The sequence below is a fragment of the Haliotis rubra genome, unplaced genomic scaffold (genome assembly GCF_003918875.1).
Source record: "Haliotis rubra isolate DU_JTF1 unplaced genomic scaffold, ASM391887v1 Scf65, whole genome shotgun sequence".
NCBI classification, from domain to species: Eukaryota; Metazoa; Mollusca; class Gastropoda; order Lepetellida; family Haliotidae; genus Haliotis; species Haliotis rubra.
In genome coordinates this window covers 2,185,385-2,209,949 of record NW_025767357.1, presented here as the reverse complement: position 1 = coordinate 2,209,949, position 24,565 = coordinate 2,185,385, and the positions used below count along the sequence as shown (strand labels likewise).

Genomic DNA, 24,565 nt, shown 5'->3' with positions numbered 1-24,565 from the left:
CTCACCGGAGAAAATTTGGCCATAACTTGACAAATTTCAAAAGGTATAAACAGACTGCTCAGATGATTAAATTCTAGTAAGGTTTCATCCTAGAACAGATATTCAGGATCATGATTTCAAAGAAACCATTTGTAGAATATCTAGTGCAGCTAAAGGTTTCCAAGAATTTGTACAAGACTTGCGTTCTCGCCTTTGCCCAGGGTACATAAGTCCCAATGCATTCACAGTAAATTGAAACCTACTACTATTTTTAATCGTAGTATATGTGTTATTTTAATCTATGGCTAGATTTATCTAAATTGCTAACGGATGAAGGGATGGTGTAAATCCAGCTAGGGTCCGTGCAGGGAGCAAGAGTACTGTAAGTCCCCATGGTCCCTAGCATGGTGATCTAACTTCGGTTGTTGGCAATCTATAGCCTGTTTTTATATTGTGTTGTCCCCTATAGTTAAAGTATTTTAGTGTTAATTACTAGTTTTAGATTGAAATGTGTGATATTCAAGTTGTTTTACTGTCCTTTGCTGACAGGTTTTTATAATTTACCTTTATTTATTGTAAAATTCTAACTTGTTTGTAGTCACGATATGGCTGAAATATTGCCGATGTGACTTAAAATCTTAACTCACTCACTCACCCCTTTGCCCAGGATGAACCGAACGGAAGCTAGAATCGCAGAATCATGAACAGGAATCTGTTGGCGTCAGATAATCCGTAATTCCTTGTGTCTCTTTAGTCTGCTCCGATGGCGTCTCGAGTGGGTTCTTGGCCAACTTCCTGATTAGCACTTAAAGGTCATGAGAAAATTTAGTGTATAATCAAACTGCCACGTAGCAGTAATTCGTACACGTAGACTGGAATGAGAAAAATGTTTTTACCCGACGAAAAATACACCGACGTGTCACAGGTACTAAAGCGGTATTAACCATCGCATTTATAGGAAAATCTCGTGAAATCTCATATGAGTGTGGCTAACTTGAAGCACGGAGATTTTTTGCCCATTCAATTTCCGCAATGTGACTAAGTCCCAAAGGTCTCAGAGGACACATAAGACAGTCACAGCTGATCAAACGAGGGGGGATAAAAATAAAGGAACTCCTTCCATTCAGGGACATATCACCTCTGAGACAATATCACCTCACGGTACACATTAAATGCGGCATTTGTCAGAATCGGAGGAACATTTTATTATTGAATGTAGCGTCCCTATCCCTGCTAATACTCGTCTAATGTAGGATTGCACTACGCTGCTCTATAGATTACTGCACGGTGCGTTATTTCTTTACCCCCGCTACGCGATACCTCATCGTCACTGAAGCCCCTTTAATACGCTGGAAGAAATACCTCGCTAATAGACTGGATTATTCTTGTATGTGCGGAGCCGCCTCGAACTCATGCAAAAACAACATTGTCAAGCAGCTTTCCGAACACAACGATGTTTATCGGACTGGGTGAGGGGACCACGGTTATTTTTCACGTCCATTATCAACCGACTGATTACTCTTGTATGTGCGGAGCCGCCTCGCACTCATGCAAAAACATATTCACGCAGCTTTCCGAATGCAAAGGAGACTGGGATCCTGTCTACTAAACCGATACACACTTCGGCGGCCATTTTCTAGCAGGCTGTGATTAGTCGCCGCTGCACATAGGATGAATTGGTCCTCGGTTTATGGAAAACAAGTAGCGTACAACCTCAGGATTGAGTGAGAAGCATAATTGCTCTTAAAAATAACTACAGCAGAATTCATGTTTTGGTTTCTGTCATCAACAATGTTGATTGTGTACGTGCACATGCTTCCAAAGAGGTGTCATTTAGTGCAGAACTGTGATTGGTTAGTTTAGTATCCTCAACATGTACAAGGCGCTCGGGAAGCTGTCCATACGTTGTGATGTTATTGCGGTAATAAGGACGGACTGTGCACTCATTTGCATGACATGACCATTGAATGCCTAATTATCTTGAAAAAATATACCAATACGATTGACGTACATATTGTTCCCTCCAGTGGCTGTAGTGCATTTTTGAGAGCATCGGGTGTAAAAGGGTAAGTGTAGCTGCCGATGTAATATCTAAGTACACTGATGTCTGAACTAAACTTTGAAGTGAACTTTCATTTCTCTCAAGGCTGCATACATAGTGAGGGTTTACAGAAGTAAATTAAGTAATGGCGACATAAAACCTATCTAAAATTGCATAATATAGAGCGACAAAAGGTTGACAATTTAATCAAATCCGAGACATTTTTTCTTTGAAATAAACTTATCATTTTAGATACAGATGGTCTCTTGATGTACAGTGTTGGAAGTAGTTTCTTTATCGGATCGTTGAAATAATTACAATTAAAAAAGTAGTCAGTATTCATCTCCAATATAATTTGAAACACATAGGCTACATTTTCTATAAAATATATCAATTCTGTACTATCAACCGGTCCGTAATCGATGACATGATAATCTAAACAATGTTAAAGCAATTTTATGTTTTATCAGGTAAATGTTGTAGGTAGAATTCAATATCAGTGTTAAGTTTAATAGATTTATATAAACAAATCAGTGAGACTATTCTTTACCTTATGCTTCCACATGTTATTATATCCAGTTTGAACTAAAATATCATGTACACATGAGATACACTTGTTATTACCTGGTGATCTATAAGATGCATTAACTAAGATATGATACAATATATTAGATAACTTTGAGGATTTGCCTGAAGTCAATTTGGTCCAAAAGCATACCATTTTTGTATGAATATCAATACTAATAGGTTTCCGCCCAGTCTCAGCATACAACATATAATAAGGAGTATTTTTCTTTACACGAAGTAGTTTTCTTTAAAACGTTAAATGAACATTTTCAATAATACTTAAATTTTTAAAGCCTCATATTTCAGCTCCATATGTTAAGATTGGAATCACAATAGCATCAAATAACTTCAGTTGGCAGGCGATAGATGAATTAAAACATCTAGCTTTTGATAAAATATAGTTCATAGCTTTAAGAGCCTTCTCACATAAAGGTCTTCTTGCTGATGTGAAGGTACATTTCTTACTAAATATGATACCCAAGTATTTATATTCATCAACATTCTTTAGGTAAGTGCTAGTGATTGCAGATTTATGACAGTACTCCTTTCTATTGCCATTAGATATATGTATATTACATTTATCAACGTTGATGTTAAGTTTCCATGATTTACTGGCATTATAAATGATCTTTACGGGTTGCCAGAATGACAGTGTCGTCAGCATAAAGTAGTGCAAATAATTTCAAATATATACATAGTTCTTCATTGTCAAAAACAACTCCATCACATAAGGAGGTAAAAGTTTGTTCAATGTCATTTAAATATAAAGCAAAGAGAAGAGGAGATAAATTTTCTCCCTGTCTTACACCTTTAAGACAGTTGAAATATGCTGATATTTGTCTTTTACATGCTACATTTTATACCACTGTACATAGAATGGATAACACGAAATATTTACCGGTTATGTTATAATTTAGTAATTTGATCCACATTCCAGTTCTCCATACATTATCGAAAGCTGTTTCGAAATCTATGAACGCACAACAACTTTTTCTTCGCACTTTTTAAAAGATGAATAATGCTAAAAAGAGTGAACACATGGTCAGAGGTCGTATGACCCTTTCTGAATCCCGCTTGAATCTCAGATAAAACAATTGAATCTTGATAATTAGTTTTTTCTGTTGTTGAGAATAAATGTAAACAATTTGCTCATACAACATAACAGCGTTATTGGTCAAAAGTTCTTTGGATCCAGATGATCACCTTTTTTTGTAAATGGGGCGAATAATTCCATTGAGCCAAAATTGTATTAAAGAGTTTTGTGAACACCTTTATCATCTTGTCTATTGTAGATTTTATATATTCATTTATGATATTATCTACACCACTGGCTCTATTTGTCTTAATGTATTTAGGGTGTCCACACATAGTAGACAGATAGATGATAGCGCAAGCGCACACACACGCACACACGCACGCACACACACACATACATACAGGTACATTGTAGTAGAAACACTTGCTGGTGCAATAACGTACAAACACGTGCATGCATGCACACACACTCGCGCACGCACGTACGCTCGCGGGCGGACTCCCGGTTAGTAGCTGACACTTTCTGGTGGCCTAACGTACACATCCATCGACTTTACTTCATTTGGTGTAGACAAGGACAGTTAAGTTGATATATTGTGGCCGTGAGCTTTAATTTTCACGCGAGGCAGCTAATCCGCGAATTACTGGCAATCTCAACTTAATATCCTAGGGCAAACATCGTAAATGGGACCTTGACAATAGGTAAATTAATAGGAAAGCTTATTCTGAGTTTGCTGGCTTCAGGCCCTCTTCACAGCATGCGAAGGGAAACCGTCCACTTGGTTCTGATATTTGGCAAGTTCCTTTAGCTGTTCACGTATTGTGAATGATTTGGATACACACACATTTGATTGTGTTTGATTATCGCCTTGTGAATACTCTACTGGAATAACAGTCGGTCGATATGTAAGATATTGCATGTAGAATTTAGTGTAAGGAAATGTATCACAGTGGTTTAATCATTAAGACATGTACATACATTGAAATCATCTATTCCATTGTGACTACTCGCGAACATGTGGATAATTGTAATGTTTTTCGATCCAGTTATGCCTTTAGGTAGCCTTCTTAAAGCGTGGGCTTGTCACGTTCATGACCCGTTTCCGATTGATACAATATGAAGAATCCCAGTGTTCACACACCAAGTACTACGTGAGCGTCTCTTGGCTCACATAGCCTAGATAGTTGGATAATGTCACGTCTAGTGTACGATGAGGTTTAGACGAGGGAGCGTGTTTAGCACGTCGCTTTGGTAACTTCCCCTGTGTGGAATAACGGTAGCCACGGTTGCCAACTGCGACATGGTCCTGGACGTGACCTCAGACTGTTGCACTGTATTAGGCTGTGGTCGAGAATCCAGAACCTGAGTCTCCACAGTTCTTTGTACGATCGGGGGCGGTGGGGTAGTCTAGAGGTTAAAGCGTTGGCTCGTCACGCCGAAGACCCGGGTTCGGATCCCCACATGGGTACAATGAGTGAAGCCCATTTCTGGTGTCCCCCGCCGTGATATTGCTGGAATATTGCTAAAAGCGGCGCAAAACCAAACTCAGTCAGTCAGTCTTTGTACGACTGTGATTCCAAGCTACAGGAATGAGACAATATGATGGATAATATTCACCACTCTGACATGTGTTTCACCAGACATGTGGGGCGTTGGGGTAGCCTATTGGTTAAAGCGTTCGCTTGTCACGCCGAAGACCCGGGTTCGATTCCCCACATGGGTACAATGTGTGAAGCCCATTTCTGGTGTCCCCCCGCCGTGATATTGCTTGAGTATTGCTAGAAGTGTCGTAACACTAAACTCACTCACTCACCAGACATGTGGGCACACTGCAGTGACATGCCCCCAGCACAACAATCCCAATTTCAGTGTTCGACAAGTGTACTAATTCTCTTCTCACGCACAACTGTCAGCGCTAAGCGGTTGCCGCGGACTCAGGGTTTGGATGACCTTTTAATAGATTGGACATTTTGTGGAGGAATCCTTCATCATTAAAATACACTTTCGTTGCTCAACGCTAGAGACCAAGAGATTTCATTTGGAATGTTGATATAAAACAGTTTACAATGTAATTACGAAATAGCGGAGGAAACCGCGTACTTAAATTAGTTGCGAAATATAACTTGACCTGATACTGTTTGGTTCTTTCTAAACCAACCCCATGACTTAACTACATGTACAGATGATATCTGGACGGCGTCCCCAGTTTTACAGCCTATACAGCTGATATTAATCAGGTCTTACTCGTCCTCCCAGCAGATTTCCCCCATTCCTCCTTACATTGAGCTGATATCCAAGTCATCCTGCATATTCTGCTTCCAAGCTCGCCCCATCATCCGCCATGCCAGGCTCAGGTCGTCCCCGTATTTGTCATACAACCGACACAACTCCAAGTGAGCTCGCCTTGCCATGACTACCAAGCAGTATTGTAAATCCTTCTCGTAGACCAGGTGAGCTATCTCCGACCTGCATATGTAAATGTCCCAAGACTTAATTGATGGTTTGATTACCCCTTTGACCTTAAGCAGAAAAGGGCTAAATTGAGGCCAATGTCGTGTTTTAATGCTTAGACACAAGATTGATTTACATAATGACACGATATCAATAATTACTATTTTTCATCATAAACTTATGATGGGTGTATCGCAAGGTGCAATTCAAGATTAGGTGCCCCACTAGATCGTGGTACAAGGAGATCAAGTTGGAGCTTCAACTTTATACGAACAAGCTCAGAGGTGGATCCTCACAGGGACCCAGAGACATGAGATCAAGATGACCGACCAATGGCTCTGTCTCCGCCATGTTTGTCGTTAGTATGAAGGACCGTTAGTATAAAGGGCCGTTAGTATGAAGGACCGTTAGTATCAAGGACGGTTAGTATGAAGGGCCGTTAGTATGAAGGACCGTTAGTATAAAGGACCGTTAGTATGAAGGGCCGTTACTATGAAGGACCGGTGAGGTGAGGTGAGGAGAGGTGAAATTGGGTTTAACGTCGTGCTTGAGAATATTTCGCTCATATGACGACGACTAGCCCAGACTTAAGCTGGTTTTATAGTGATAGCCCACTGAGATACCATGCTGCAGTGAAGCATGAATACCCCACTCAGACACATTATACTGACTCCGAGCCGACCAGTCCTTGTTGTACGCATTAATGCCGAGCGCCAGGCAGGAACCAACAAGTACCATATTTTAACGTCTTTGGGTATGACGCGGTCGGGAATCGAACCAGCGACCTTCCGCTCTCCGGGCGGACGCTCTAACCACAACACCACGGAGGTATGAAGGACCGTAAGTATAAAGGACCGTTAGCATGAAGGACCGTTAGTATGAAGGAACGTTAGAATAAAGGGCCGTTAGTATGAAGCACCGTTAGTATAAAGGAGTGTTAGTATGAAGGACCGTTAGTATAAAGGGCCGTTAGTATGAAGGACCGTTAGTATAAAGGTCCCGTTCGTGTCCCTAAAGGGAACCTTCTTTCTTGCGTTCCTCTACTTCGGTTAACTGTTAAAAACGCCCAAAGTGCGAAATCACGATGCAGTCTTCCCCAGTACAACCTGACCCATTGACACCTCTCTGAAGACCAGTGCAGTCGATAAAGAAACCTTTGATCCGTTAATCGAGATATCCGGCTTCTTGTAAGCCTTGCAGTTCAACCACAAATGGAGGTGCATTACATCATTACAACCAAATTAACCTTTCAAGCCATATCTGAATTACCTCGTTGACACCATGAATGTCAGATCAGTTTCTCTGATGCTTGGTACACAAGGACTCGGAGCATTAATAATTAATACCAGAATCTGTATTTCAGTTGGAATAATGCTTGTTTGCTAGGTAGCTGGGTAGCATGCATTTCTTGTTTAAACAATTCTAGAGGGTGGGGGCGCAAAGGACCAAATTTGCTTTGGGAGCCGAACAGAACAGAACGAAACAGAGCTTCATTCTGGCAGATCACGCACAGTGATATAGAGCATACAATTGCTAAAATTTACATTGGATTGTAATGTTTTTAATGAAACATTGCTTGGCCAGCTTTTATATCTCTGGCCATTCTTGTCAGAAAGGGCACATAAGAATAATTCATTAGTGAATTGAACGTTTCTATAGATGGGTATTTACAGTAATAGTTAGGACGGGTTTTGCGGGGAGCCGCAGGTGCAACTGATGCTAGAAACGTATGATCATTGGTGCCAATGTCGTTCCGCCTAGTTCCTGCTTGTCTAGTTTTGTCAGCATCTCACCTGTGCTCATGGGTTCCACCAGAGTGGTAAGGGTGATTATCCTTGAATGTCACAGTTGTACCCTGACAAGAAAATCTGCACCGTAAGTATTCTACAACCGAGAAACCATGGCATGGCCTGTGAAAAACTTTAAAAATATGTCTGGGAACACTTTTTCTCTCTATATACGTGTCTCTCTTTCTCTATACAATGTATACCATCAGAGTTGGCGTATGTGTCCAGTAGAACCTACAGAACATAGCTGTGGAAAAGAAATATTTAATCACGTGAATGATAAGATAGTTTAGCAGTTGCCACGGCGACTGAAAGGTCAACTTGAAAACTCAATACAGTGGAGATCCTGACAGCTCCCAGTTGAGAAGAAACTCGTGTTCTGGCGGAACAAAGTGGATTTGGCCACAGACAACTGGGCAATCAAGTTTTAGCATGCACAAAAACACACCACCTCGTATATATTTCTATTAATGCTGGAACGTATGTGTTTTTACCATAAACATTATGACCTAAAATTCTAATGCAACGTAACTAGACCGACTCTTGAAGAAATACTCTTTATGTATTAATTCCCATTTGTAGACGTCATTTTTATCATTTAAAATACATATAAGCGCATGGTGTAATCAGTCTGTGTTTGTCCATTCTGGTGAAAAGATGAAATTACGCTTTATGAACGTTTTAATTCCAATAATATCAGGTTAGTTAATTATATGTTAGGAATTGCGGATGATTTATAGAAACATTCAAGTTTGTTGTAACACAAGGCATGGGTAAATAGTACATATCAATTCAAGGATAAAATATCTCATTACACAACGCATAAAAAATAGTACCCGTTTATAAAACACTTCAATACGCTAATGCATAACACATACAAAAAGTACCCTCTAATAACACACTTCAATTCAGATGACACTATATTACCAATTAAATATCTTTTTGCATCATGTATGCGAAAACAAACCTCATTAATGAACCACTTTCGTATTTGATGGCATAATGTCTAAGAAATAGTACCCATAAATGAAACATTATAACACATGTTATGGCATGCTTCATGGGAAATGATACTCCTAATACAACACTACTCTATGTTATGGCATACTGCATGGAGAACAGTGCTCATTAATAAAACGCTAAAATATGTCTCAGTTTTATTGTTGAATGGTACAATCACGACTCAAATTCACATATTGAATGTATTTGGCAGCGGTAGGTTTAGAAGCGGATGTAAAAGTCCAATATTTACATTTCCTAAATAGATGTGACGTTTGTAGTGACAGGGTATGCCTGTACTGCATGTATAAAATGGTTGCACCCACTCGCTCTAATCCTAACAGAATTCGTCAGTTGAGTTTTGCAGGATTACAGACTTTTTCTGGATGCCCTCTCCGCTTTTACACCTAACATGCAACCAGAAAGGAATACATTTGCAATGAATATATGAATTGCTTTCAAGAACGAATTCAACGTGTAAGATTTTACATGTTACGAAAATAAACCTTGCTATTGACGAGCTAATGACGAGTGGGGTAAGGAAGTGCAAGCGGGTCTCTGTTTGCTAATCAACTAAATACAGGAGAGGGAATTACAGAAAAAGCAGCACGCTTATTCGGCCTTGACGCTCAGATGAAAGAACATTCAAAGCAGCGGGGAAAACAGCCGACATGTTATAACGTTGATGACAATACTGCCCACGGCCAGGGGGTTCCATTAGCCGAGGTCACATGCGACGACCATGACAACACTGTCCACGTCAAACACAGAGGCCTCCGTCAAGGAACCTCCAAGCCTCTTTGTAACTTCGGAAATGTATCGCAAGCTGATTTTTTTTGTGAAGATGTGAAATTTTCATAATCCGATCTTTTAAGACGAATAGATCAATACGAACATTGCACGGACCTGGTGTCAAACTACAAATGCTCCCCTGATGTGAAGAGACAGATGCTCTGACACTGTGTCATTGAAGGAGGTTTGTTGCGTGATGACTGAAATGATTTGTTTGTGATTATTTATTACGCGCATGCTAACAAAATTACGCTGCATAAAAAAGATGCATTTATAATTTGCACGTCAATTATTTTCGAGATTCCTGGATGCACATTTCTGACGTTATGACAAACTTTATTTAATCTCGTATTTCTTCTCATGTGTTGTTCTCTATGTGAGTGAGGTCAGAGACAACGCGGAACAATTTTAGTCACTACCGCAGAATGGGTGAGTTACGTTTCAAGCCGCTGTGAACAGTATTCATGGGGACTCAGCTTGACATGGTACATGTACGAACGCAACTCTACTCAGCACAAGTACAGCTGAAGTTACAATGATAATGGTGAAAAGTACACGATCAACGGTTTTGTCAGAGGAGCAGAATGTGTATATCGGTATCGGTTATGCTATGCGTGTGTAATGATATTCAGGAGAAATCTAATAAAACTGTTATACTAATCAGAATGTCTTGTATTATACACTGGAGGCCTATTGCATCGTCAAACCCGTGAAGATCTGGGCTAAAATATGTCTTCAGTAACCCATGCAAAACCAACCAACTAAAGCATCGCCATAGAGAGACAGAGGCAGAGATTGATTGAGTGAGTTGCTAAGCATATACCACACGCGGGCTATTGCTCTCTCTCACACACACACTCTCTCTCTCTCTTTCTCTGTCTCTCTCTCTCACACACACACACACGTTATTAGTGTGCTTAAAACTAGGGTTGGTCGGTTTGTTGTTTAACGCCGCACTCAGCAACAGTCCAGCTATATGGCGATGGTTTGTAAATAATCGAGTCTTGACCAGACAATCCAGTGATCAACACCATGAGCATAGATTTATGCAATTGGAATCGATGATTTGTGTCAACCAAGTCAGCGAGCGTGACCACCAGCTCCCGTTAGTGGCTTCTTACCACAAGCATGGGCTACTGAAGATCAATTCTAAACTGGATCTTCATGGGTCTGTATGCATAAAATATATAACTAAATACTACTGATTGGTTCATAAGGTATCGATATAAATCTTGATATGTGTTTTGTACGTGACACTGATGCTCGTGTGAAAAGTTCTACTTGCTGTTTTCATATTAGTTGTATAAGTGGCATTTTGCTGCACGTGCACTATATGTCACTATGAATGTCCCAGTGTAGATTGTGGGCATAATGTGCGAAACCCATTTCAGGTGTCCCCCGCCGTGATATTGCTGGAATATTGATGAAGGCGGCGTAAAACTAAACTCACTCACCAGTGTTGATTGTGTTGACGGGAACTATATGTAAGTATGAATGTTTTAGTGTTGATTGTGTTGACGTGACAACGGTTGTTTCAACATTCTATTTCACGTGACATGTAGTTTGGTTGTGGGAGACGCTGCCTAGAAATGTTCGTCGGTTACATCACCTTATCATCTGAGGAAGTACGGAGGTGATATAGCTTTAAACCGACGCCACAGTGTTGGCGCAAGTGGGCCTTGAATAATAAAATATGGATAAAAAATTAAAAAATCCTAGATTCGAACTCAAAACCATAGGATCCTGGTACGTTGGATGACGCAACTCTCAAAGCGAATTGCAGCCCCGGATACGTCTGGTCGAACCGTGACAGATTCCATTGTGTACACGACGGTATCATAGATTTTGGCTCTGCGGCACTCATCATCATGCGTCAGTGTTTACGCCCTATAAACTTATGAATACATTTATACTGGCCGTGTTATGCAACGGCGTGTAGAAGTATCAATATATCTATACCAGTCGAGTCACGCGTGACCGACGAAATCATGAATGATAAACGTTTTTTGGGTAACGACCTACACAAGTATGATTATATCTATCATATCAATATGACAAGTATCTCTATATTGGCTGTGTCACGTATACCAAAGAAATATGTATGAGAGATTGATGACTTTATTTAATTAAATTAAATTCAATTGTATACCGGTATGAATATTTCCTTTACATGGCCGTGACAGACAAGTCAGTGTGAAGAGTTCGGTGTAGCACCGTGGACTTGTACATCTCTTAATTGAGATGTTACGTGTGACAGACAAATCACCACGGACATCAGAGTGAGTGAGGCCACATGCCACTTTTAGCAATATTCCTGCAATATCACGGCGTGGGACACCAGAAACGGGCTTCACACATTGCACCATTGAACCCACGTCCTCACCGTGACTGACTGACTGACTGAGTTTGGTTTTACGCCGCTTTTAGCAATATTCCAGCAACATCACGGCGGGGGACACCAGAAACGGGCTTCACACATTGCACCGTTGAACCCGCGTCCTCGCCGTGACGAGAGAAGACTTTGACCACCAGACTACACCACCCCCCAGGGCATCATGTATTGTATTAAATGTCTAGTAATATATCCAATCCTACACAGGATACTGATATGAATGCCCCTCCTACAGGTATTTGTTCTTTTGATTTATTTGCTTTAAGAACGGTGTCCCTGGTCATGGTACGTTTAATCAGCAACAGCACGTTCTTCCCCGACGCATCCATCGTATAGTTTGTTTATCCCGGTGTGCATCTGTACACAGCTGACACGCGTTTGAAGCTGCAAGTCAGTTATAACGCTGCTTTCAACGGTATTCCAGATATATCAGATCGTGTCGGCTACTTGTTGAAGGAACCCCGAGTTGATACAAGACATTGACCCACGAGAACGCGTTGGGTGCTGACAAACCACCAACCATAAACACTGGATTTTCTCCTAATATCGTTCACGAACTAAGCAACTTAGCACCATTTGTATATGAAGCTTTCCAGCGAGGAAATTACTTATCTGCATAAAGAGCTTAAAGGAGAATACGAGTGAATTGCAATAATTTGCTGGGTGAAAGATAAAGTCATCAGAAACATATTCCCAAATTTTCAATTAAAAATTATGTATAATTATGGTTTAATCGCGAAAACAGTTTCTGTAAATCTCAGCTTCGGCCATTATGCATATTTCGCTGGAACCCACGTGACCTTTCAGCTCGTGACGTCAAATGTGCCTGGAGTCCGCCATATTGCCAAAGACAAAGCGCTACAGTAGTACAAATCGTGTTGTTTCTGTCGTTTTTAAAAGGTACGATAGTGTATTGCGTTGCCTGGGGATGCACGGCATCATCGAACATGGGAAAGAACCACCATTTCTTCCGTTTTCCAAGTGAAATGACAGATTTCGGCAGGAGAAATGCGCCGATCATTCCGAGTCGGACGCATTGTTACAGCCTCGGTATCTTAATAGCATACCAAAATATACCATTACAAAAAGTAGGGGATATTCCATTTTGCGAGCATACCACTAGCCAATGCCAATGCATATGATAGAAAAAGTAATATATATCAATACAGATGAAACATTTCCAAAGGAATGGAATAACTTGTCACATTTTCCCTTAATTTCTCTTCATCATCTGTTTCCTCCTTGGCTTCATCATTTGCATTTTATCAATCTTGTAAATCCAGTATCCCCTACTTGTTTTGAATGGTATATTATGTATATGACCGGAGGCCATTTATTATGGCCTGTTTGTATCAATAAAAGTTTCTGTCTATATTAGGAACCCACGAGGGATGCTCCGAATAGTGCCAGCTCTAACGACTGGGTCAACGTTTTTCAAATTACGTATGTTAAAATTCATATGACTAAACGTTATGTGTGAAAAACATATCATCCATTATTCATCCGAATCGAATGCAGATTCCGCAGATGAAATGCTGAAATTATGAAGGTTTATCCAGTTAGTCAATCCTTCATCGTTGGGAATTGTCACAGGATGGACCGTCATTCTCTACATATGAAGCAGACTCGAATGTCGTAATTTGATACACTGATATTCATTGGCGGCACGATGCGAATCATAGTCGTATTCAAAGAAGAAGAATTACAGTCAGACAGTTTCGAATGTGACGAAGGATACGATCAAACGTCACGTCATCAAGCCAACAAAGCAGTGACGCCAGCTCTTCTGAAACTTCGTGAATAATGCTGAGTAAGCAAATTCGGTGCTGAGTCAGCAGTATTACAGAAGTGTTTCGGCGGTCTGTCAGGGATCTGGACCAGAACGTGGACGAACACAGACACAAACACTGACGCGCAAACCAAACACATGCAAACACGCACATGCACGCAAACCAAACACATGCAAACACGCACATGCACACAAACCAAACACAATCAAACAATCGTAAACAAACACGCACGCGCACTCACATACATACACACACACTAGGGACAAATGAACCTTGAAGTGTATGGTTGCCATTCATCTTGAACCAAGGGCATGGCCACTGTATTTCATTACAGTCTGCATTGTCAAGCATTAACTGTAAATGTTCACGTTGAAGCACTATGTTGAATTCTGCTTCTACTGTTCTGTAAGCCACTTTGCAAGGAGATAGCGTTGTTTGTTGCAGAGACGTGTATGTTATTCAAAGGGTTTAAATATAGCCTCCATCCAAGCTTAAACTTAAATACTTAGCTAAATCATCAGCTAAACTTAAATAATCAGCTCTTCATGTTGTAATCTTCATTCAAACTAAGGGCATAAATAATATCTATCTGTATATTTGTCTGCCCGTCTATCTTTCTGAGGAACATGAAACTGGAACATTTTGTGCAGATGCAAATTTAAATATTTAATCATACTTCTAAGGTAATGTTGCACTGCTTTTTTAATTAGCTTCAACTTTACCGTTGCAATGCATTAACGTGTCAAGCACATAAGACTGGACATGTTCACACGGAACATTAGCTTAAACAGTCATTCTGTAGTGTATAGACAAACACATGGGAGTGAGAATGTTTATATGGAAGGAGTATTTTGAATCATGGGTCTATGTTGTAGTGTATATGCGACTGAGAACATTAGCTTAAACAGTCATACCGAAGTGCATAGATACGTGTCAAACACGCGAGAGTGAGAATGTTTATGTGAAGGAGTATTTTGAATCAAGCGTCTGTGTTGTAGTGTATTGACGGGCCAAACACACGAGAGTGAGAATGTTTATATGAAGGAGTATTTTGAATCAAGCGTCTGTGTTGTAGTGTATTGACGGGCCAAACACACGAGAGTTAGAATGTTTATATGAAGGTGTATTTTGAATCAAGCGTCTGTGTTGTAGTGTATTGACGGGCCAAACACACGAGAGTGAAAATGTTTATATGAAGGAGTATTTTGAATCATGGGTCGATGTTGTAGTGTATTGACGGGCCAAACACACGAGAGTGAGAATGTTTATATGAAGGAGTATTTTGAATCAAGCGTCTGTGTTGTAGTGTATTGACGGGCCAAACACACGAGAGTGAGAATGTTTATATGAAGGAGTATTTTGAATCAAGCGTCTGTGTTGTAGTGTATTGACGGGCCAAACACACGAGAGTGAAAATGTTTATATGAAGGAGAATATATTTTGAATCAAACACACGTCTGTGTTGTAGTGTATTGACGGGCCAAACACACGAGAGTGAGAATGTTTATATGAAGGAGTATTTTGAATCAAGCGTCTGTGTTGTAGTGTATTGACGGGCCAAACACACGAGAGTGAGAATATTTATATGGAAGGAGTATTTTGAATCATGCGTCTGTGTTGTAGTGTATTGGAGTGAGAGTAGCAAGGACATGGTGTTTTGAATTTGCATCTACAGTAAAGTCGTAGTGTATTAGTGCATATTGACGAGAATGTTCATGTGGAAGGGATCTTTGAATCTTACTTCCATGTCAAAGAGTATCGATGTTACCGCAGCTGTGGTTATTGTTGGAGTTGATTTCATCTGTATGGAACACTGCACAAACAATCACAGCTGCTGGAATATCAATATAATCTGATGTTGATGTCACCTGGATTTCAAACTCAACACACATGCAATCATAAACCGTAATGTACAACTAATGTAGGAATCACCATTCACTCACTCACTCATTAACGATGCCAACTGTCTTTGACTTTTTATGGCTACGGCATGTGTGTGACATTGATATATCACCGGAACATATCCATGAATGAAGCAGATATAATACCACGCCCCGTCTCTTCCGTTTCTGTTGAAGTACTTGTCAATGTGGTAGTGACACCAGATTGGCTCTTAGCTATCGACTCTGGTGTCTGAATTCACTGCAATACCCCTATAACAAATACATTTCGTGGTGAAGTGTAAATATCAGTCACACCGTGTTCAATAATGCGTTCATTGTTGAACAAAATGAGTTGAGAAATCGAAAAAAATGTTTGATGTCAGAGGCATCCCATCATTCAACACAGCGGCAGCCTGAACACAAGACTTCATACTGGCTTCAATAGTAGCCGGAACAACCTGTCGGCCATTCAACTCCCAAACAATATTCCACCGATTTCTACTCTGTGTAAACATCCACCAATGTGCGAACGAGTATATTTTTACGCCACTTTTAATAATATGTAGGTAATATCAAGGACAGGGATATCAGAACCTGAATTCAATTAATCGAACGCGTTGAGCGAACGTTTCAACCACTCGGCTACTTCAACAACGAAACTGACACATTTGCACGAATGATTTCACTCGCCTGTCTAAAATACCAACAACATCAGTGTATGAAGCCCATATTTCCAAAATAGATAACGTGCAGCCAGAGCCACAATCTCAGAATGTGCTGCTGGCACTCTCATGTTCCAAATACGGCAACGTTATGCTTCTTGCATGTGTCAAACGTATTTTAAGCTCTAAGAGGGTTCTACATCAAACCCAAAATAGTTGAATTGACATTTCCAAAAATTATTAACAATGGCTGACAAAACGGCATTGACACAAACCATACTTACTTTCTTGTTTCGCCAACAATTTCTCCTTGATACTAATCGATGTGAGATTGTGTGTGTGCTGCATCACAAGGCCCCAATGCCACTGTCCACTCTATCGTTTCTCAGCTTGTACCCGCACCGCAATTAAAGCGCCAAGTGTCGGCGATATTGCCCGTCTCTCCGCATGGACCCCTCGTTTATTATTTCATTACGGAAAATCTTCATCATACCTGATTCGTCCATGGTCGTATATTTGGCGCTGTGTACACATGAGAGCATGTGGCGATCTACAGACACTGCTTAACTCATATCACTCATCGCGACGTCGAAGACGGCGGAAAATAAAGTCAGATGGGGCAAATAGAACGTCCAATGTTCTGTCTAGCATGAAGTTGGCCAGTATATTACAATTGCAGCATCGATAGGTGCTTTTGAAGTGAAGCTGTCGGATTCAGCAGTGGAAGTCAAGCGCTAAAAGAGTCTGGTTCCAGGGCGAGCGCTATTGAAACTGCCATGGCAGGGGAAACAGTGTCTATGAATATTGTCAGTGTTGAATACTTTACGAGATATTGCCTATTGAAAGTTACAACGCTCCGTGGACACATGTCCAGACTTATCACACTGACGATAAAGCAGTGCTTTAATGCATTTATAAATGTCACTTCACTTTTAGGGGAGGGCAAGAAAACGATCGGGCGTCTGCATCTGCATTTATTGCACGGCTTCCCCAAATGTTCGAGCAACAAAAAACGGATTTAAAATTATCCATGTAAATGTTTCCACTATGTGAGTAACAAAAAACATATTGATATGTGTAACGGGCCCTTTTCACAGTGTTACTGGTTTCCAAAACAAGCTGCCATTCAACGGTAGGGTACCTGGTGACAGTATGCGTATCAAAAAAGAGACCAAAAGTGTTTCCCGAAATATTTCACTTAAAGTCATATGTTTCCAACCGAAACGCACTTCAGCATTTTAAGCAAACCCATTAACCTTACAAAGAAAGCAAAATCGAAGCTGTCTCATATATCACGGTTTATCAAGGCTGTTTGAATAATGAATACAAATCTATACTCCAAACCAACATTCATTGTTTTTATCTGCTATCCCCCTACGCCGCAGCAAGCGTGACTAGAAAAGACTCACGGAGACTATAGATAATGGATGTTTTTAATAATTTGCCAAGGTTAACACAGAACAGCTTTTTATGCACAATGCCGTTTACATTTCCTTTAAAAACAATACGTGCTCTATGATTTTTTCTCATGTATATTTTGCCTCAACCGTTAAAAGGAATTGATAAACACATCGTGACTGTGTGAGGGCTGCTTTCTTTGATCTAATTATGTGTGCTCACGATTGAAAGCAAACATTCATCCTAAGCTTTGTATGTTTACAAACTTTGGTGGCAGTTTGCGAAGACACGTCTTGATAATAAATGTATTGATTAAATCTTGAGCGAATTTATAACAATATCGCTCTATTAGTACGTTAAGATTATATTGTGAAAAGAAGCGACCTGGCCCATTATGATCTATCATTGTCTGGTCACATCAAATATTGATATCTCAACTGCATTGGTTTATACTGGGACCATCTACAACACTGCGCCGCAGTAAAATAACGTGGAGATGGTAATGACAAGTTACACTTGAGACATGCCTTCCAAACACCCATTCTTTTTATTTATCTGGTTTTTTTTATGTTATTCTTTTTATTAATATTTGCCTTGTTATTTCTCTTTGTGTTTTTCTTTTCTTCTTTCTTTTATTTTTTTATTTTTGTGTGTAGGGGTGGGGTGGGGTAGGTTTTTGATAGACGGAATATTTTGGCGGTGATTCGCCACAACACGTTCGATGGGTTCTGAGCCGAGCAACGAAATCATTCAACATGTTTATCATCACATCCAGCATGTCAGAAAAAAGTTGTTTTCTTTACAAATGTTGAGGACATTTCCTATTTTTCATCGAGTATACATTATTATATGGTTGGGCCTTATGAGCAGTACTTCATTATCAGCTTTATTTTATGATGTACTTCACACATTGACTGCCACGGAGTGGAGGCGTGTAACAAACACAACACTGACGTAGTGTAATTAACACCGAGGATGATACGTGCGACCAACGTAACACCATGCTACTTAGACGCCTTCAATGAGCAGATCGTGTTATCTGCCATACCCCTTCATAGTCACCTACCAGTGTCCGCTGTGAAAGCCTGAAACCCACTAATTAGGTAACATTTTCACCTGTTCACAATTTTCAACAAACAGCAGTGGATCCGCTAATTGTTCCTGGTACAGGATGAGGCGATATTGTGTATGGTTGAATGACCTAGCTTCCACGCTGATTTGAATGGTACCTAAACTTAAATCCCTGCATAATGATGCACAAACCCAGCACCATCATCAGGCCGGACAATGTCTTGCTTATGGAGGCTAGTCTGTAAAGGCGAATTTGAATACCCACCTGTCCACCCCCTCCCCATCCCAATCCACCCCCAAGACCACCCAATCCACTCAAGCTTCGCCAGGTTAAAATGTAATTGGATATATAGGTATAACATATCGTACGTGTAGATTCAAATATTAAGGACTAGATGTAGCTGATAATGTTGTTCTCATGATGAGATATGAACGATATATTAAACAAGATGTAAATCCCCAGACGAAACATAACGCTCATTTGGAACATCTGTTGTGAAAACACCTCCTTGTATCCCCATACCAGACGCACACTGACGAAAGAAAATCTAAAGAAACAATAACCTTCTGAAGACCCTTAACCTGTTTGAGTACTCAATGCGACGGCAATATTGGTTGTTGTGACATCGAAAGCTGCACTCTGCTGTCGCTAAGGTTCAATGCAGCCGCTCTTTGCTCCGTCTGTGACTACTTTTAACTACATTCAGATGGCAACATTTCCAACATGGTCGTCAAATTTGTGTCTGCAGAAACGAGACTAAGCAGATGGAAGAGTGTGACAGCCAGTGTATTCGGACAATGAGATTGTCAGGAACCATGGCACCTCGTGCTTTATCAGTCTGTACCGCGTTCTAAATGAACGCAGCGGCCAGTTCTTAAGTGCCGGTATTACCAGACATTGTTATCAAACAAATATGACAAACTGAACCCGTAGCAAAATCGATAAGCTTTTGTTTTTAGTTTCTTAAATTTCATATAATTTTTTTACCGCTGAATATTTTCTGTAGATAAGGTAGCAAGATTGTGGTCTGTTATGAGAGCCGACATATGGTTATTGATCTGCCCCAAGAGTAATAGACTGTTCATGTGATAAATAACAGCAGATAGCCGAATCATGAAAAATAAATTTAGCTGATTGACGACGAAGACGTTAGGAAATAGTGTTTGTCCAATACAGCAAGGGGCTGCTCTCTTCGTCTAACCCGTTGGTGGTGTTCACCGCTTCCAGAACATGGTTGGACTCCCTAACGCTTTAGCCTTTACGAATATCAAACAGAAATCGGACGGACATATACTCGTTGCATAAAAGCAGACTCCGGCAACCCTGTTTTACCTACAATTCTTGTGACATGGTTGAATCAGCAATTATAATATTGTGAAATATATGAATAAATCCTTATGATATATTAAGTGAAATATACATGACTGTTTTAAATATAATTTTCTCTTGTCATTGAGGTTGGATAGACTGCACATGAATACTAGTTATTTCGTTCAACTTATTATACAATACAAAAAACACTCATATTGTATAATACCAAATTGAATAGTAGTATATAATCATCGTGCGCAACTTACCCGAGGACCATATCCGTCTCAATGAAGCATATCATCGAAAACATCCTCATCTTTGATTAAGTTCACTTTTTCCTATTTATTCTCCAACTTATAGAATGTCAATCCAACAGTTATTAATTAAGCTGTTATCAACACGCACCTCGGTTGGTGTGGCTTTGTAATCCAGTTGAGAGTATTTGTCAATGTTTCCTTCCTTAAACGAAAAGAAAAGTAAATGTCAGCATGTTACGGTTGCTTGGCTGGCCCATATTGTTTGCGTCACGAGTAAAGAGCAAAGACCCCTTGAAGGCAATCTGTAGTGACATCATGAATCTGAATGGGCAAACAACCCTGACTCGCTTCATTATATATTAATATACTTGCTTGAATATTAAGTGAATACACTACATCATATCTCGTGATAGGATGCCGTCGAATCGTCGTAAATGCCGTCTTTATGATTTATATAATAATATTTATAACGTAAATGAGAAATCTCTAGAAGCGCAGGGTCTCCGAATTGGAGAATAATGAACTCAAAGTATGAGTTAGTATATACTATTCATGAATATATTTACAATGAGTGTTTCTGTGAGGTTCAGCGTGAAGACCCCTTTGTGTCATTATATGAGTAAATACATATGGCGTAAGATATTCAGTGTTAGGCTATGGAGTAAGATGGTAAGATGGCACTTTGGTATCTCGATATGCAAACCTAGTTATGGCATGATTGTACTGTTAATGTCACGAAGGCATACGCTACTTCACTGAGTTATAGCAATAGAACAGAGAGGCTCAGATATGCTGATAATTATTCTGTTGTATCGACCACAGACCGAAGGCCCTAAATATATGTAAAATAATTGTTAATAAGGATCATTTTCCCGAAATATATGACATAAAAGGTTCATGTATATGTATAATCAATTTATCGCACACCATTTGCATAAACCTGTTCTTTTATCAGATGATTATAGAACATAAGAAATGATTCATATCATATTTTACCATAACGACTTCTATAAAGGACTTATATACATGATATGTAGTTCCACTGCTGTGGAGCATAGTCTGTCTCAGGAATCTTAACCCATTGCAGTAGTGTTACAAAATTCATCGGTCTCCGGTGCCTGAACAATTCACACGAGATGTCGTCGTAATGAAACTCCCAGCTTGGTCATAATCAGTATCGAATGAATAACAAATACCCTCGACAAAGTACACCGAGCTTCTTCTTTGTCTAATTGGCAAGCACACGCGCCATCCTGGTAAATCCAGACAATATAGATATTGTTATAACGACAATCTTCGCTCTGGGGTCTCGTAGACTGCTACATGACCACAAACAGACGCTTATTGTCTCACCATTGTCTACACGGTTTACGGAGGATTCACACGAAGCAACTGACGACAGAGAAATGTGGTAGGAAAGTCGCTTTATATGTGAAAGTACCAGTATTCTATCAAATTCCCTATTTGAATTATGATACTTTTCTCGTCAATTAGGAATTCCTTGATGAGATCATAAATATGCTATTTGTTTTGATAAATGATTTGACGAATCAAATAGGAAGTGAAAAAGAGTACTAGACAAGTATCCCAGTAAACGAAGGGTGTGTCGATAGGAAGGGTAACGACTTCGCATGCAGTTACAGAATCTAACCCAACAACATTGATTCCACTGGAGCACTTGAACTAATCAGCGTGTCCAGCACACCTGAACAATCAGTATATTTTAACAATGAACATTGACGCCTAAACACTTAATCCATAAGGGTATTAAAGACAGACATGGTTTTGATCTGGTTTCAAAGAGTAATGGCCCTGAGAAATATATTTCCGACGAAGATGTTGCAGTGCTCTAGAATGCTTCTGGAAACACGGTTTCTGCTTCGTTCAACTCAGGCCAAGTGAAGTTGAAGCACAACTCATTCAGTAATCAGTATGGTTTGATACCGTCATACAACATCGTGAAAAATACACTCGGACAAATGATGTCACGGACTCTATGACAAGAAGCGCCTCTAGTGTATCCATCCTCCACTAATGTATCCCAAAATGCCCATATAGACTACCAGTTAACAGAAAACGATAAAATAAACATTACATACCTGTTGAAACAAATTTACTTTCCTAATTTAAATCCTACAAATAGTGATAAACTTTTATTTCTACATCTAGACTCCATTCAAAATCTTTCAAATGAAATAATCAAAACATCGTCTCCCTACCTTTCGCGTTTACCTCTACCAGTGCCTCGGCACCATGTTCCAAAAAGGCTTCCACAGTTGTACACAAAACGAAATCCTTTATATCCGCGAACTAGCTTGCCTATAACTGATCACTCACTCCACACACGAATCGGCTCCATGAAGCGATCAAAGTCACGTGACATCGCCCATACAAGGGAAGTAATCGATATTAACCTCCGAGCGCGGCCCCATATTGAGAGGATGCGTTGAACACGGGAGTAGTTTGTAAGTTGTATCGAACGGGGGCGTATGTGTCCCTACCTCCTGGTGGTCAGTGCTGGAGTAGGCATCAACTTGTTTCTGATTATTGTTAAAACGGAGGCGTACATTTCGCATACATTTGCGGAGATTATCGGATTGACCATGACATGCTTGGTTGAAAGGCAGAGGCTTTTCAAATTAGTTCACTTGCAACATTATGGTAGTCAGTGGAGGAAGATACCACCTATCTGCGGCCGGAGTAAAGGCGTGACACGCTCTGATTAATAATCCATAGATTTTAAGGTTTATTGACTAATTCACGCATCGTAATGCAAGTGCCAAGATCTACTGACACCATGGAGCTTTGGTCAGATTCATAACCTGCCGGCAAATACCAGTAACGCCAATGTGTGATGGGGTCTGAAACATGAAAGTAACACAAAACTCGCCGTTCGATGGTGACATGTTTCATAAGGGTTTCACCGTTGTATTTTGGACCTCACGTTTGTAATGCGTTGCGGATTTTAGTATTTGTAACGTTTTGTTGATGGTAATTTGATTAGTAAATCCAGTTTTCACGTGCATACTTTCTCGTTTCCAGTAGTTTATATAAAGTGTGAGATCGGTACATATTTGATCATTTGAACCGTTTAATTAAATTCAACCTATATTCATCTACTTTTATTGGGAAGACTGTTTCGTTAATACAACATACCGCTGTTAAATAGCTGAACTGGCCTGTAAATCTACGTTCACTCCCTGACTATAATTAAACGAACCCGCTCCACCGGAAACTCCGCCTTTATGAGTATTGCATTAAACATACTTCACTCAGAAAATGAAAGGAAATGCGGGGAAGTATAACAACGCAGTAACTTTCCTACACAAGCATTTACAAAGCATAAATCACAAGATCCGCTATTTTCGTGTGGAAACCTATGGGTTATTTAAAAAGTGTAAATCAAAAGATTATAGCAATTCCCCTTGAAAAAGCAATGGGGGGGGGGGGATAGGAGGGATAAACGTATGTATGGGAACACACACTATTCTCTCTCTCTCTCTCTCTCTCTCTCTCTCTCTCTCTCTCTCTCTCTCTCTCTCTCTCTCTCTCTCTCTCTCTCTCTCTCTCTCTCTCTCTCTCTCTCTCTCTCTCTCTCTCTCTCTCTCTCTGTAAGTATAAGTTACAACGGTTCCCATCGGATCTTTATGCTTTATAACATATTTTTCCATTCTTTACAGTTGTACCGTCAATATCAAAAGTATTTCAGCGTAATGAAATGTAAGATGAAAGGAATTCATTTGACATGCACACGAGTCGTCTTTACGAGAGACTGATGGACAGGGAACAGGGCGTCAACTGTACAGTACACTCACGAGAGTTATGTCTCTGTAGGGCGCTGGAATAAGGCTAATTACATATGACGGTTGATATTGATCCTTGCCTCACGTTTTTCGCAAATCTGGTATCATAATGATAGCTTCCACGCCATCTCATTTTCTGCCTTTACTTCACGTAAAATTGCGCACATGCAAAGAAACTTTAATAACAATAATAGCTATTGTCTTTATATTTTTGTTATAATTTACCATTAAAATTTGTTTCACTCTCGGAGTTGACACTCCCCTTGGTATGAACGACAGTGGTTTCAAAACGGTAAATGTTTACCTTGACAGTCACGTTATGCAGGTACAGTAAACTATGTTTAT

At 40.0% G+C, this 24,565-nt stretch overlaps 1 protein-coding gene across 1 annotated transcript in view; it reads right to left on the bottom strand.

The window, feature by feature from the left end:
• The window catches only part of LOC124257130 (G-protein coupled receptor dmsr-1-like), a 48,818-nt gene extending 26,037 nt beyond the window's left edge, over nt 1-22,781 (bottom strand). The window contains exon 1 of the mRNA XM_046691120.1: nt 22,637-22,781. The gene's annotated coding sequence lies outside the window, so the exon portion shown is untranslated. The remainder of the gene's footprint in view (nt 1-22,636) is intronic.
• Between the last annotated feature and the right edge of the window lie 1,784 nt (nt 22,782-24,565).